Source organism: Triturus cristatus, chromosome 6, assembly GCF_964204655.1.
Source record: "Triturus cristatus chromosome 6, aTriCri1.1, whole genome shotgun sequence".
NCBI classification, from domain to species: domain Eukaryota; kingdom Metazoa; phylum Chordata; class Amphibia; order Caudata; family Salamandridae; genus Triturus; species Triturus cristatus.
Window position 1 is genome coordinate 1659714173 of NC_140589.1, and position 15481 is coordinate 1659729653.

Here is a 15481-nt window from a genome sequence, read left to right on the forward strand (position 1 = left end):
CAAAACAAATTGGCTGGTAGTTTTTCCAGGCCCAAAGCCTTCCTTTTCCTTTGGGCCTCTATAGCTCTCAGTGTGTCCTCAAGTGTAAGGGTAACAAGTGGGGTATTCTGTCCATCACAAGTTGACTCACAGGGTCTACAGTATCAAATCCACAGGAGGAAGGGTATGAAGAGTCAATGCAACAAAATCCTCACCCCACAAACTCAATTTCTATACAGTACCAAGAATCCAAGAGGTCAGTGTCATGCTTTACAAAAAAATGTCAGCATAGACAACTGAGTAGCAATGGTGAACATCCTGAATCCAATTTTAAAGACGCTAGGTGATAGGGCTCAAGGTTCTCTCCATAAGCTGACAAAAATCTTTGATCTCTCTTCTTCCTCTCACTATATTCCTTTTTTTCACTGTTTTCATTTCTCTTCCTAATCCTTCACTATATACTCTCAAATTTTCTTAAATACTTGAATATTATTTTTAATGAATTCCAACATTTGATTGTGTTTGTTTTGTATATGAAAAGAGGGCAGGCAGCCAAATGCACAAGAAAAGCCTAACAATAACTTCTGAAATGTTAGTGTTGTTACATGTTTTTGGTAACTAGTTGATGTTTACCACACAATTATTAGTGAATACCCTAATTTTGTTCTATTTGTGGTTTTTGTAGAGCAGATTATTTTTCTGATTCACCATGATTTATTTTGAACCCAGAGAGTTTTAACATTTGGCTATAACTTCAGAAAATAACTGCAATACTAGCTGGTTGCATCGCTAATCAACTGCATAGGGTAAAAGACAAGATACACATCAGGCAGCACCTTTCATTTTGCCTTTCCACTATCCATCTCCACCATGGAGCAAACAAAATCCCAGTTGTAGAATAATTTATCTTATTTCTTCTTTCTTATCCTCAGTGTGACTCGTGTACAGCAATGGAGGGCAATGCTACATCTGTATTTGAAGGCCAAACAGAGTCTTGAAGGTTTGAACCACATATCCAGTACCTTATGCCCTAAGGATGGAGTCCTGCGCTTTGGTTTATATTGGTTGAGGTAACATGATAATTTGGATGCAGGTCCTACTAACAGTGTGGGTCAATTGTCTGCACAATCGTTAACTCACAGAACATCAACTTTTTTTTCTGGGAGTGCAGATCCACACGTTGCTAGAAACACTATTTCCTTTATGACATGATGCATAGTTCTATCTCCCACTGATCAGGTCTGGTCTCTGGCCACTAAACATGCCCTGCATGTTGCACTCCAGTCCTGAATCTTTGTGTCCACAAGTAAGGTGAAATCATACAGACAAAGATGGTGGCCATTTTGTCATTTTGCCAGCATATCTAGCTTAATCAATAGGGCAAAAGTATGTGGGGCAAATTAAAGGCTATCTGTGTGCTTGAAGTTCACTATATTTTAATCACACTCTATTATGGTTAAACTGAGGAGTTGTGGTGGTAAAATACTGTACATCTTATTTACATGAAGGTTTCCAGTGAGTATTTTGAGTATATCAAAATGGTGACTGCATTCACCACATTATTGAGTATAATCTGTGATCTTAAACTATGTAACTGTTTAGGAATTATTGGTTGCTCTGGTTACACTAGGATAAATTGTGATTGGACTTTTGATCTATAATTTGAAAACCTGACTTTTACCATGTACATATAACACAAGAAACGGAAGGGGAAAAGAGACAGTATTAAACAATCACTACTATTGAAAGTAGCAAACCAGTTTTGCAAAGTCAGCAGAGATGAAGAGATAGGATGTGCTTTTTGAGACAATGTTTTGCTTTGTTAATGATACAGAAGGAATGCCAATAGTATAAATTGCACAGGATCATTCGAACAACAGCAGTAGCCAACTTGTTCCATCTATGTTGACATTTAGCGCCAAGATGCTCCCTGGAGTGATAGCTGCGCTATATAAATGTACCTTCCATTCCAATAGAGCACAGGTATATATAGCTTTTGATTTTAGAAGGTAAAAATCTAATTACTAACAAATTTACCCAACACAATCTGAGGTATTCTTTTCCGCAGAGCCATTATGATTTAAGGGTGAGAGCAACAAAAACTAATTGAAGCGTGACAGAGGATGACAGCTTGTCAAATATGCAATCATCAGCTGTGTCAAATATCCAGATGATCTAAAGGGAGCATGAAGTAAAATAAGTGATCTGGAGGATTAATCAAGAAAAATACGACAGGCCCGATTCACAAAACTAATCAGAGACAGAATCCTAACTTTACGACTTTTGGAATTCACAAAGGCATTTAGTAGTAGTAAAGTTAGTATTTTGTCTTAAGTTTGTCTTAAGTTTTGGTCTTAAGACAAAATCCTAACTTAAATTAAACTTAAGTTAGGATTTTGTCTTAAATTTGTCTTAAGTTTTGGTCTTAAGACAAAATCCTAACTTAAATTAAACTTAAGTTAGGATTTTGTCTTAAGACCAAAACTTAAGACAAACTTAAGACAAAATCCTAACTTTACTACTCCTAAATGCCTTTTGTGAATACCGAAAATCGCAAAGTAAGATTTTGTCTCAGATTACTTTTGTGAATCGGGCCCAATATGTTTACTTTGCACTGATGATGGGTCCATGGTGGTAACAAGGAAGAATTATTTGTGTTCATAATGCTCCAAGACCTATAACCAGTGGTATACTCATGTGCCAAGTTTGTATGATACCCACACCAAAGAACCTCCAAATCTTTCCACAGAATGAATATCATCTATTTTATTGGTACAGAGAAATGTACATGTTACTGAAAGAAGTTCCAAAAGCAGAGAGGCCAAATGTACGTCAGCAATGCAATCTCCTCCTAGCTTGACTTTATAGCTAGAAACCCAAAGATGACAGAAATTATTTGAAGAAGCGTTAAGCAAATGAGAGGAAAGAATACCCAATATGTCTGAGTCCCACCTGCACTGTGGAATGCAACAATAGAAATGCAAAAGCAAAAGACATTTATTCAAGAAAAACTGTTTAATTTACCAACACATTAGCTTTCATCCGTAATATTTGTCAATGTTACATTCATCTTTGAATTCAAGGAAAGGGGGCTCTGGGATCCAAAGGGATAGAGCTCCCACTAACTTAAAAGTTAAAAAAATAAATGTTCCCTTTGGTCAAGACCTATATAAAGTAATTCATGCCACAAATACAGCCACATTCATACCTCAAGATAGATATTAATTATCAATACACTCAGAATGTATTACAGCACTCATATGCAAACAGATTAAGAAAAAATGTTTTAATCAATAAAAAGTGTACAGATTCGGAGTCCACAAGGACAGTTCATAAAATAGTTAAAAACACATACATTCTAAACACAATTCTTCCTATATCTAAAAACCACATTACTTAAATCAGAAATCGAAGAACAAAAAAGGAGAATTCACAAAGTCCACATGGACCACTATAAGACACTCATTCTGCTACTTTTTGCAACTCACCGGTGCTGCTGCACTCCAGTGAGAGGTTCTCCAGATATAGAGTAGATATAAAAATGATGCTTTGAGTGTCTTATAGTGGGCATGTTTAGATGACAAAATGTGTGAGTAAAATGTTTTGTGTGTTATACTAGTTTCTAACCTGGGATGATTGGAGCACTTATAAATGTAAATTGTATAGTTTAAATGGATTTTGATTAAACTGTGATACTACATATATCCATGAGGTTCTTTGAAGTGATATTCATTTTATTTTTAAATCTTTTTAAAATATTAATGCTTGATATAAGATCTGTTTACAAAGGAGAAAATATGTAGGTCCTGAAGAAGGTGGTCCTATTGTGAATGTGCCACCGAAACGCGTCAATGCCCAGCTTACCATGTTGTTAAATTTGGATAAGTCAGCCGTCAGTGATAGACAGGGAATTCAGAACCAGGCTTCATGCTGCCTATAGTGTATCCAAATTAACATTTGTATGACAAAGTTGATTGTCTTTGTGAATTCTCCTTTTTTGTTCTTCGATTTCTGATTTAGGAATGTGGTTTTTAGATATTGGAAGAATTGTGTTTAGAATTTATGTGTTTTTAACTATTGTATGAACTGTCCATGTGGACTCCGAATCGGAACAGTTTTTATTGATTAAAACATTTTTTCGTAATCTGTTTGCATATAAGTGCTTTAATACATTCCGAGTGTATTGATAATTAATATCTATCTTGAGGCATGAATGTGGCTGTATTTGTGGCGTGAATTACTTTATATAGGTCTTGACCAAAGGGAACATTTATTTTTAACTTAAAAATCTGTTACATCCAACCAAACATACACAATCTCCTGAAAGCTTTGAAAAACATCACATCATTTAGCTCTTCATTAGCATGTATAATTGCATCATATCTATGTCAGTGAAATACATTCAGCTTTGAACTTGTTAGTAATGTGTTGGCTTGAAAATTGATTTCTGAGCCTGTTCTGGGACTGTGAACCATTAGAGAAGGTCCAAATGGAATTAGTCCTAATATCAGTGATGGCTTTGTTGATGGTTTCATTAATGCATTCTAATAAATTCATTAAATTTATTATGATTCCTTTTTCAGCTGTGATAGATTTAAAAAAATCATTTTGTCATGTTCCACATTTGCAGTTGATGATAGAACATTTACTTGGGTGACATTAACCCTCGAGCATGATAAAGGATAATAAAAGTGATTGATAGAAGGCTATCTCACCAAATAATAACTTTATTTATATAGGGAAATATCTAAAAAGGATAATTGCCTATGGAAAGAGTAGAATAAAAGTGCTATAAAAAACCAAGGAGAGCAGAGACACTGGTACTGTTACACCACAAATTGTAGTTCAAATTCATCTAACACTCCCTTAAATGTTTTAAGAATTCTGAAGGTGGATAGCTTGATAGCAGTCTCTGGAGTAGATTGAGAATGGGCTTGGACTCCGAGAGGTCTGTTCTTGTGATTCTGGTGGCTTGGAAATTTAATCTGGATAAAGGGAGAATCCCTTGCTGATCATAGATTGAAGCACATTTCTATAACCAGCCAAAGCCATTTCCCAAATAGGGCTTGTTGGCAGTACAAAGGACTTTGAAATCTTTGATTCAAACGGAAACCAGTGAAAATATTTTGGTGTGAGGTTTATATGCAGTCTACATTATAGATCATGGGCCAATCCTTCAGCTTTTTTTGGCGTGAGTACTGTAATCGGTCAATTAGAATATTTAGACGAGTAATGCGCACAATATTAAAATATTCAACTCTATTGTGAGAACTTGGTTGATCCTATTCTGTGGCATTTGTAGAAAAGTTTTTAATTTTCATTATTTGTGGAGATTGACTACTGTGTTGCTTTACTGAGTGGAAGATAAGTAGAGGTAGGCCCCAGGGAGGTTTGCCATATGATCTGAACAGATCTTTTGACAGGGCCTAAAAAAGTTAAGCTTTCACCTATCCAGTGAAAGCTCAAATGAGGGGCTAGCAGCAGCTTTGTTCTTTTTCACAGCATTCTCATGCAGTAAAATCTATTCATGGATTTTAAAGCAAACTTGCTCAGTTTATTCATGGCAAATGATGGTTAAACCCAGTACATAGAAGAAATTGTCGCTCCAGCATCTGGTACTATTTATGTTAGACATTTTTGTTTTAACTTAGAAAGAAGTGCGCATGACAAGGGATTGGCAAGAGGTGTTTTATCGAGGTCCTTCAAAAATTAAAGATGTCTGCATTCTGTGGAACATGTGGTGATGTTTGTTCAGTTATTGGATAAGTGTTCCTGATAGAGGTAAATATGAATATCATATAAAGTGTGTGTGTGTTGAATGATTATACCATGAGCAAACAATTAGGCACTAGAATGATTGGAGAATACAAATAATCCCATGTGAAATGTCTGGATGCTGTTGTTTAGGAATAACTTTATCCAGTCTGTGTGAATAACTATAGCTCACGCCTGTTTTGGAACGGTATTCCTTTTTTATATATCAACACAGAATACTCATAGCCTCTCAATGCCATGTTAAGAAATATAGTCACTTTAGTGGGATGTCTTACCGAGATTTTCCCGTGTAAACAATCATCAGAATCAAACATCCTCATCTGGAATACATTATTCTCTGCTGCCTCATGATAGATTCCCTGGCAAATGAAACAAGTAGCCCATCAGAGTTTCTCCAATCTTGTCCCATTCTAGTCCCATACAGAACATCTCAAGATGGCAAGTTGTCTTGCAGTGTAGCAATGTCTGTATAAAAGGCTATAATCTACTAAATCTTATTCCAGTTTGTCATACCACCTTGGAAATTTCAAACAAACTTCATTGGCCCCTGCCTATTAGTCCATATATCTCAATTTGTACTACACTTACAGATCCTCAACCCTCATACATCTAATTGCAATCTTATGTTTAATCAATGCCAGTGTAAACAATGTTGTATTTCTCTTAATTTTGTGTTTACTTGCTATGGGGGTTAAATCAATAAAGATGTCCTTTGCAACCAGGGTTAAGTCATCCTGGTAAATCTCTCCATTTCCTTCTCTGAGAATGTCGGTGTCTTAGGATATTTCACATCAGGAGAAAACAAGTCAGCTTCAGCTATTCGACATTTAAGTGATTTATTTATTCTGATGGCATCAATTTTATGCAACACCACTTTGGACATGTATGTATGTACAGTCTATGTAAGGTTAGTAAAATGAATTAATTCATTCAGATTCAATATGGCATTACTATAATGACACTCCTACCATCTTTAGACAATTCATTGTATGTTATTTCAGTCAAACAAACTATCTCCTAATTCACTTTCACTGCCAACAATTTATCATTCGATGTCTGTCCTCAAGACAATATATGGTAGGGAGATCACTCTACCCCGTCACCATATTCAACAAAGTATTTCAAGTATCAGCCTTTCTAGGTGTATTTGGAAAAGTGACCTACATATGTTTTTTACAGTCTTAAGTAGTGTTCCATATTAGAGAAATTGTGTTTCAGTTATTTAGAATGAAAACTGTACTTCTCTATTGAAACTAATTTGCCATCTCTGAACAAGTTTGTGAAGCCCTCATGCTATATTGTACAACACTAATCTCTGTGTTAGCTCTTCTAGTGATTGTTTGCCTGCCCACACAGTGGTGTGTCTGTCATTAAAATCCAGTTGTTGAATTATCAAGTCTCTTGTACCTACTGGTATACTGCCAATTTAGAACCATTAGAGGTGGATTCAACTTTAGAAACGAACTGTGCAGGCCGATGGTACATTTTCATAGAGTTCCAATTGTCTGTCATAATCTCTTCCCTGTAGCAAAGAATATAATATATTCTTGTGAAGAGTCTTAAAACATCTTAAATTGAATCTTTGATTTTTTCTGCAAATGTAATAATTTATTCATTTATTCTATGAATTTGATTAAAAAAAACTCAGCCCATCCCGAAGCACACATTTCTTCTTCTTTAGGGCAAATTCCTAAAGGACAGTTTTCCCTACAACATAGTTTGTGGGAAACATATCAATCCAAAATCAGGTAATAATCCCAGTAACATTATCATGCTTTGATAGAATTTCAAAAACTGAAGCGAACTTCAAAGCATGACACTTCTTGTTGCATAAATCTATCAAGTACAAACATATTGGTGTTTGCTTCAGACTGATAACCTAGAAAACAGATCACTGGTCAGTTCATAATTCAACTAATACGTTCCTTAAGTAAGAGTTTTTTTTTCATTTTGTGGGGTTCTGCCCTAACGCCATCTTGTGAGTAAAACCTTTTGTCCATTAATTGTCCTTCTTTAATATTTGTTGAAGATTTTCCTTTTTTTCTGAAATCCTATGGTTATCTACCCCTGTCTTTAGTACTTACTTGATTATTTGACCATATTGTTCTGTGGGGTCATGCATGACTTCCGTGAAAGAGGCAGCTCAAAAAGGGCATACACTTAACAGTCATAAAACATGAATGGTTTATATTATGTTTACCTGGAAATGGCCTATTTTACAGTGCTATCTAGATGCAGCTGAATGGATTTCCGTGAAACGAAGATACATTCCATGTTCCTGGCTTTTTTGAGCTAGCTTGCAAGGTGTGATTTAATGACTATGGGCCCGATTCACAGAACTAACTTAAGACAAAATCCTAAACTTACTACCATTTTCGTATTCACAGAAGGCACTTACTCATTTTGGTATTCACAGAAGACACTTACTCACTTCGGTATTCACAGAAGTTAGGAGTCCTAACTTTACTACTACTAAATTAAGAAAAATCCTAATTTTAAGACTCTCGGTATTCACAGAAGGCATTTAGGAGTCCTAAAGTTAGGAGTCCTAACAATACTACTACTAAACTGAGAAAAATCCTAATTTTAAGACTTTCGGTATTCACAGAAGGCATTTAAGAGTCCTAAAGTTAGGAGTCCTAACAATACTACTACTAAACTGAGAAAAATCCTAATTTTAAGACTTTCGGTATTCACAGAAGGCATTTAAGAGTCCTAAAGTTAGGACTCCTAACTTCTGTGAATACCGAGCCTTCTGTGAATACCAAAATGGTAGTAAGTTTAGGATTTTGACTTAAGTTAGTTCTGTGAATCGGGCCCATGCCCGCACTTGTGCAAGCAGCGCAGTGTTGAGCAGTATCAGCTAGCCTTTATAATGAATAGTGCATAGAAATGCCTGTTTGTACCACTTTGCACTGCTTTCCGTCATGCACGTCCCACACAAAACCTTAGCAAATTTGGACCTTGGTGTTGCATATAACCATCTGCATTTTTGATCAATGACACTTTAGAATCATGTCTGGCTACTGGATTTAATCATTGTTAAGAATGTTGCAATCTTCTGGATAGCATGGTGAGGCTTATATGAAGATGAAATAAATATCAAACATGATGTGGGTGGGTGTAGGGTGACCAACCGTCCGTATATTTCTCGGACTGTCCGTTAATTGGAAGCCACGTCAGTTGTCTGTGACGAACCCTCTTATGGGCGCCTTTTGTCCTTAATTTGGGGGGTGACAGCGACCCACACTGCTCACCTTTGAAAAGCCTCAGGGGCATATTACCTAGAACACGCAATAAATATCGCAAATCGAACTTAGTGCGTTTTTCATTATCGCCCTCTATTGCTGAATTACATCGCCGTGTTAGCAGTGTATTAGCAACGCTTTGCTAACAGGCGATGTACAATCCAGCGATAGACTGCGATAATCATCATTAGCGTGTGAAATCCAGCGATGATTTCACAGTGCTAATGAAAAGCTTGTTAATAGGGGAGTGTGGAATTAACCAGACAATCCACCTCCCATACAAAACATGCTTAAGTCAAGTTTTTACCAGGCTTAAAAATCCGGCGAAAGCCGCGTTAAGCGCGGTTCCGGGGCCCCGTTGTTAATACCGCAATGTCATGTTTGCTACTTTTTTCATGTTGTTTATCGTAGGAACGCCTATTTTGCATCTCATTAGCGATGTATATCGCTAACATGAGAAGCGTTACAAAAACGGCAGCTAACATGCGCTAATGCATGTTAGCAACGCCTTGATAATTGTGGGGTAGGAAAATTGCCGATTTTCCGACGATAAGTGCCGGAAAATGTGGCGATACAACTGTTGATAATATGCCCCTCAGTGTTCTGAGAGCTCCATGCTGGGGCCGCCTCGCACTCCTCTGTGCTCAAGAGCAGCCTCTCCCCAGCCTCTCACAGACTCTGATGGACCCTCTGTCCTTCTGTCTGCCGGCTGATTGTGGCTTACAGAATGACAATGGGCTTGTCTGGGTAATTAAGGCATGTGGTGGCCCTGAAGGCAAGGAAAAAAAACTTAAGACATTAGATGGAAGTAACAATGTCCAGTTACTTTTGAAAAACAAGCATATGCAATCGGTCACGTATTTGTGCACATTAGAGCTTTTGTTTACCTAATACCTGATATAAACATATTTTGAATTGCACTTATGTTGGTTGTCTATTTACTTATATATTATTGTGCGATCTCCTCAGATGTGTCTTTGAAACTTACCTTTTGTTCCAAAGTTTTGTCCTGAATTTTGACCTTCTGTCCTGAATTTTTGTCCTGAAGTTTGAACTTTTGTCCTGAATTTTTACACTCACGGTCCTGAATTTGCACTCATGCCAGTTGGTCACCCCAGGTGGGTGGGAGACTCTTTGAGGTACCCAGTAGCAGCCCAGAGCAAAGTTATTCGAAATATCAACCGTTTATTCACTGATGATGGTTCTTCAGAAAGCAGTTGACACCTTTTAAAGTTCCATTTTAAGCTGCAGCCCCTGCACCTACATAATCAAACTCCTGAGGTTGTGTTGTTTATAGCATCCAATATGATAAATGAGTCCGGCAAAATGATAATGGGAAAAATTGCATCATTCATGAATACCACGGACAGTATAAATCAAAAAGACACGTTTTTGGGATGTGTGTGTTTTCATCACATGATTTGGAATCTGACCTGCCAATAATAATAAAATACCTTTTACAAATGACACTTTTATCAAGTGTTTAAAATAACAGAAGTAGGTTGCACTTTAAAATAAACTTTCAGGTCCTAATGACGTGTATCTAGATTAGCCTGAACAAGATTTTTTAATAAATGAAAAAACTATCAGTCAACACAAATACATAAATTATTCACCCAACGGGTCACCACAGAGGGGTGACCAGGCATTCAGCGAGGAAATGGTAGTAGGAGAAGATTCAGTGCTGCTGCACCTTCTGCACCCATTCTCCCAGGCTCAGCTTCTACCGCTTTCTTTTGTAAGGGAAGTTTATTTTTATTTCAGTTTGCACCTCGATGAAAATGAGGGAAAAGAGGGAAAATATTAGCAATATACTTTACAAAAACTAAGATCAGAGGAAATGTGAAGCTATTTGGAACCTTAAATCTCATACAGCCATTGTAAATATCAAACATTGACCGTGGCATGATGCCCAGAAGCTGCTGTCTACTGTATTTTCCTTTTTAGTGTCATTCAATAGCAAATTGATCAACATACATGCTACATACATTATCATTTTCATCACCATGTACCATTATTCAAATAAGCGTTTCATGAAGATTGATTATGCCTCCTTGCCGGCATCAGATCCCATTGCATGAATGCCAAACAGTGGTTCTCCTGAGAGCTGTGCTCTTATATCTGAAACAAGGCAGAGCTATTTTTTATACATTAGTACAGATGGGCCATTTTTCTTACTCACTCATGTAATATATATCTTTGCTGAACGGGGTATTTATTTTGATTTCCATTTCCCTGAAAACATATGTGAAAGTAGAATGTGCAGATTTCCCTGATTCGTTTGATAAAACCTACAGAGCCAAAAGCAAAATTGTAAAGCTTCAGTTAGATTGTCATATTTATTTAGGGATATTATTCGAGGCTATTGTAGCAGTCTTGGCAAATGTTTGAAAAGTAGCACAAAATATTTTCACTGTGGATTGTCTTATACACTCCCATGCTAGGCAAAGGATGTGCATACTGTGATATAAACACTTGGCAAACAGAACCAGCATGATCTGCAGAACATTTATTGTATTTTATTGTGTGACCATATTTCTATAGAGAAGACCTGCTATCTGAGTGCTGTGTATGAGGAATAATTTTGCAATACCTAGTATAACAAGCATTAGCATAACCAATAGGTATGGCCTCGTCAAACTGGTGTGATGGCTGCATTTGTTTGATTTTTTTTATACTGCAAGCACATACCACAAAAATAAATAGAATAAAATAAATGTGGTGTTTTACTAAATAACAAGATTTTCAGTGAGATTACCCCGCCACCTCATATTGCTAGCCTTCTCAGCCTCCTTTGACACTACTGACCATACCACTCTCATGCGCACCCTGAAGTCTATAATAGGTTTCACTGACAATGTGAACCAGTGAAAGGTGTTGCCAGTGAATCTCTCCTGTCTATTCAACTGATACTGGTTTTTCACATGGCCAATTCTAGTTCACAGAAGATCCCTATCACATGTAGAGTACCCCAAGGATTCATCATTCTCCCATCATCTTCAAAAACTACATGGAGCCCCCTGGGGCACTGCTCACCAATAATCACATTAAAATTCACCAAACCTCTGATGATACACAACTCTACTTGAAACTCTCCTCTGGTCTAGACATCTAATGCTAAAACACTGCTTGCACCTTAGCCAGATTTGGTGTGCAGTACCTATCTGAACCTTAGCCCTAACCAAAACAGTATTCCAGTTATTTACTAAGAACAGTGAGCACCAAATCATCCAAACCTGACATAATGACATGAACCTCGATAGCTTTGAATCCCAACTTTCACCCATTACCAGGCCACTTGGATTCACTCTGAAACCAAACCACACCCTCAAGGAACACAATGCCAGGAAAACAAAGATAGTCGGGTACCATCTCTGTTTACAAAGTAAAGCAAAACCCTTTCCTTTCAGAAAGTGACCTCAGAACTGCTGTTCAAGGCTTTATAGTCTTGCGTCTGGATGGTGACAACAATCTGCTCTATGGCCTCCCAGACTCCACACTAGCCCCCCTTAAGTTCATCCTACAAACTGCAGCATGTCTCATTCAAATATGCATTGGTGCCACACGGACTCAATGACCGCGTTGAGCTCAGCTGTTTTTTGTAACTATTGTACTTTGTGCCCTGTCCCTCATTAACTTTATCTCAGTCTTACCTTATTCGCACTGACTTTCAGTCTTTCCTATCCTTAACTTACTCGTACTGACTTTTGTTTTTTCCTATTCCGGACATTCCCCATAGACTTCTCTTTATTTCATTTCACTCATGGCTCTCACTTTTTCTTTCAATCCTTGTTTTAGCTATTATCTTGTTTCATTCTCCCTAGTTCACCACTACTTCAGGCTCAGCTTTCTTTTCCTTTTCTGTTTTAGCATTTTCTTTTATTTTGTTACTTGATTCTTCAGTTTTATGTTTGCAACTACACATCATTAGCAATTAGTACACGTCGGTTTATGTCGGCCTTCACCAGTTTCGATCACTTTGCACATTGATAACGTGATTTACCATTCCAACATGGCCGCCACATCAGGTTTAGATATCAGCAGTTCCCTTTTCACTTTCCATAACCCACCACACCTTTTGAGGTTCGTTTCATGAACACACGCTGACCGCTCTTGCACGCGGGGAAACGCTGATTATCTTCGTTAAACTTGTTTCCGAGGTATGTTTTTTCACGCGACGTTAATACTATGTGTGTTGCCGTTAATTTACTTGTAGTTACCGAGCACGTTACATTTGTACCCTCTTCCAACTAATTTCTTGCACTCTAATCCCGGCACGTTACTTCATTGACTTTTTCGTATACCTTTGACCATATTCATGCATATTTACTTCACTAGGTTCCTCAAGGTTCACGCACTACTCGTGTTGTCGTTTTTTCTACTTATGGCATTCTATTTCTATTTCACTTTTCTTTTATTTGTACACTTCACGACTTCGGGTTTTCGATTCCTTTTGGTTACCGCTACCAGCACACGGTGTTTCTGGGTTTAGGTGTTTTTAAAAATACTCACCTTCACTATATTTTAATAATTTTTATATTTAGTTAAACAGGTCGACACATCTCTCCTTTTATTATATCTCTATAGGACTTCTCCTGATGAAGGGTAGAGCCATACTGAAGGACTGGGTTATTCTAAGACCCAGCGGTGCCAGGGAACAACACCTGAAACCTTCGTGGGTTACCTGTTCTGGCGTACGAAACACAGAGACACGGGACACTTCCAGCGACGTCAGAGATCAGCGTTTATTTACTGCAGGGATACAGAAGTCACAAGAAGTACACAACGTGTAGGTTCTCGGAGACTGCTTCAAATTGCAAAAGTGGATCGCTCCTTTTATACACGTTTTTCCCATAGCACAGTATGGTGAACAAAGGTTACAACTCAGTTCCCACAATAAACTTCAAAAGAGTCGCGTTCATGTTTCAGGAGGCCGGAACATAATTACAACAGTATTGACAGTTCCCAACTGTAAAAACATATCTTCTCTGCAATAAAACACATTCCATCCTGACCGTAAACACATTAGGACAAGGGACGAAAACAGATGCAAAGAAAGGACAAGGATGCACAACAGATTAGAGAAGAGTGTTAGGAGTAATAAAGGAAACTTGATAACGGGATCAGAGACCTCGTGTCTAATGTATGCATGACTGAAACAATAGACCGGCACGCTCAAGATGAGCCTTGAGCGGGGACATCTGCCTTCGCCGTGTCATTTCCCTCGTCGTAAAAGTCACACTCAAAGGAACACGTGTCCCTCGTGTAAGTTTGGGAGTCCCAGGGTCACGAAGCGGACAAAGTCCGTTCGCTGGCTACTTGAGGGCAAGAAACAAAATGGATGCCGTATCTAAAATGGAACCCGAGGGTTCAGATGAACAAACCCAAAAATAAGACGAACCATACGTGGTCGCATAGCGAAACTGCGTACACCCACTATACTCGTCATTTGCGGTTCGTAGATACCCAACTCATCCATATTCGTCACCACTCAAAAGTGTCGTTCCGTCCCACACAGAACCTCAGACGCTCCTTTTGCCCTCATGTAGGCAAGCACTAGTCAAGATCGGAATCTATTTCAATATTCATCAGATCGTTCAGTTGCTGCTGGAACATCATTCTATTCATCAACGTCTCCTTGGTAACAGATGGCCGTCTTATACACGTTGTAGCACATAGGCCACATAAGGCAGGACCACACTGTACACAAAGACAACACGTGAACAGAAACGTTACAACAACCCCTACGATCATCAGAATCTTCCAACCCCAAGTGGACATCAGGCCCCAAAACCATCCTAGAAGCGTCCAATTACCTTCGTCCACGTGTATGGACTCGGAAATCTTGTGCAACTTCGAGATGGCTTGGTAGACAGTTGGAGCATTGTCAGGAATAAAAATGCAACAACTCGAATGGATAACTTTACACACACCTCCTCTATCTGCAAGAACAACATCTAGAACCATACGGTTCTGCAACGTCATGAGTCTATCCGCCTGAAGTTCAGCTGTTAAATTACCAAGGGCACTTGCAGTAATATTAGCAGTCGACTCAACTACACGGGTCAACTGTCTTAGGTTCCTACTATTAACCATAGGTCCCCAAAACGGCAAGAAACCCTTAAAGAAGTCTCCTGCTTCTTGACCGGCAGTATCCTCTTTGCTAATAACGCCTCTCACGACTCTAGTTTTGTGATAATCTGAGGCAACCGTGAAAGTCGGTGGTAAAAGATTCGCAATATAACAGGTACCCGAAAAATCACGGGGTAACCATGTATATGCGCGTTCATAACATACAAAATAAGTGCCCTTAGCGGTCAGAAAAACAGGGGAAGAGAGCATCGGTAGAACATACGTGTCAGTGCAAGCACTGTTCCCAAGTTGTGCTCTCGGATTTCGACCCAAACCTTTCAAGCAGAAATTACCAAGGTGTGGTACAATCCATATTGGGGACGAGCTCTTAAGCTGTCTATCACCCA

At 38.2% G+C, this 15481-nt stretch overlaps 1 long non-coding RNA gene across 1 annotated transcript in view; it reads left to right on the plus strand.

Annotated features, from left to right (window-relative positions):
* The first annotated feature begins 916 nt into the window (after window positions 1-916).
* The window catches only part of LOC146821773 (uncharacterized), a 135750-nt gene continuing 121185 nt past the window's right edge, over window positions 917-15481 (plus strand). Inside the window, exon 1 of the long non-coding RNA XR_014962772.1 lies at window positions 917-1049. This is a non-coding gene — a long non-coding RNA (uncharacterized LOC146821773). The remainder of the gene's footprint in view (window positions 1050-15481) is intronic.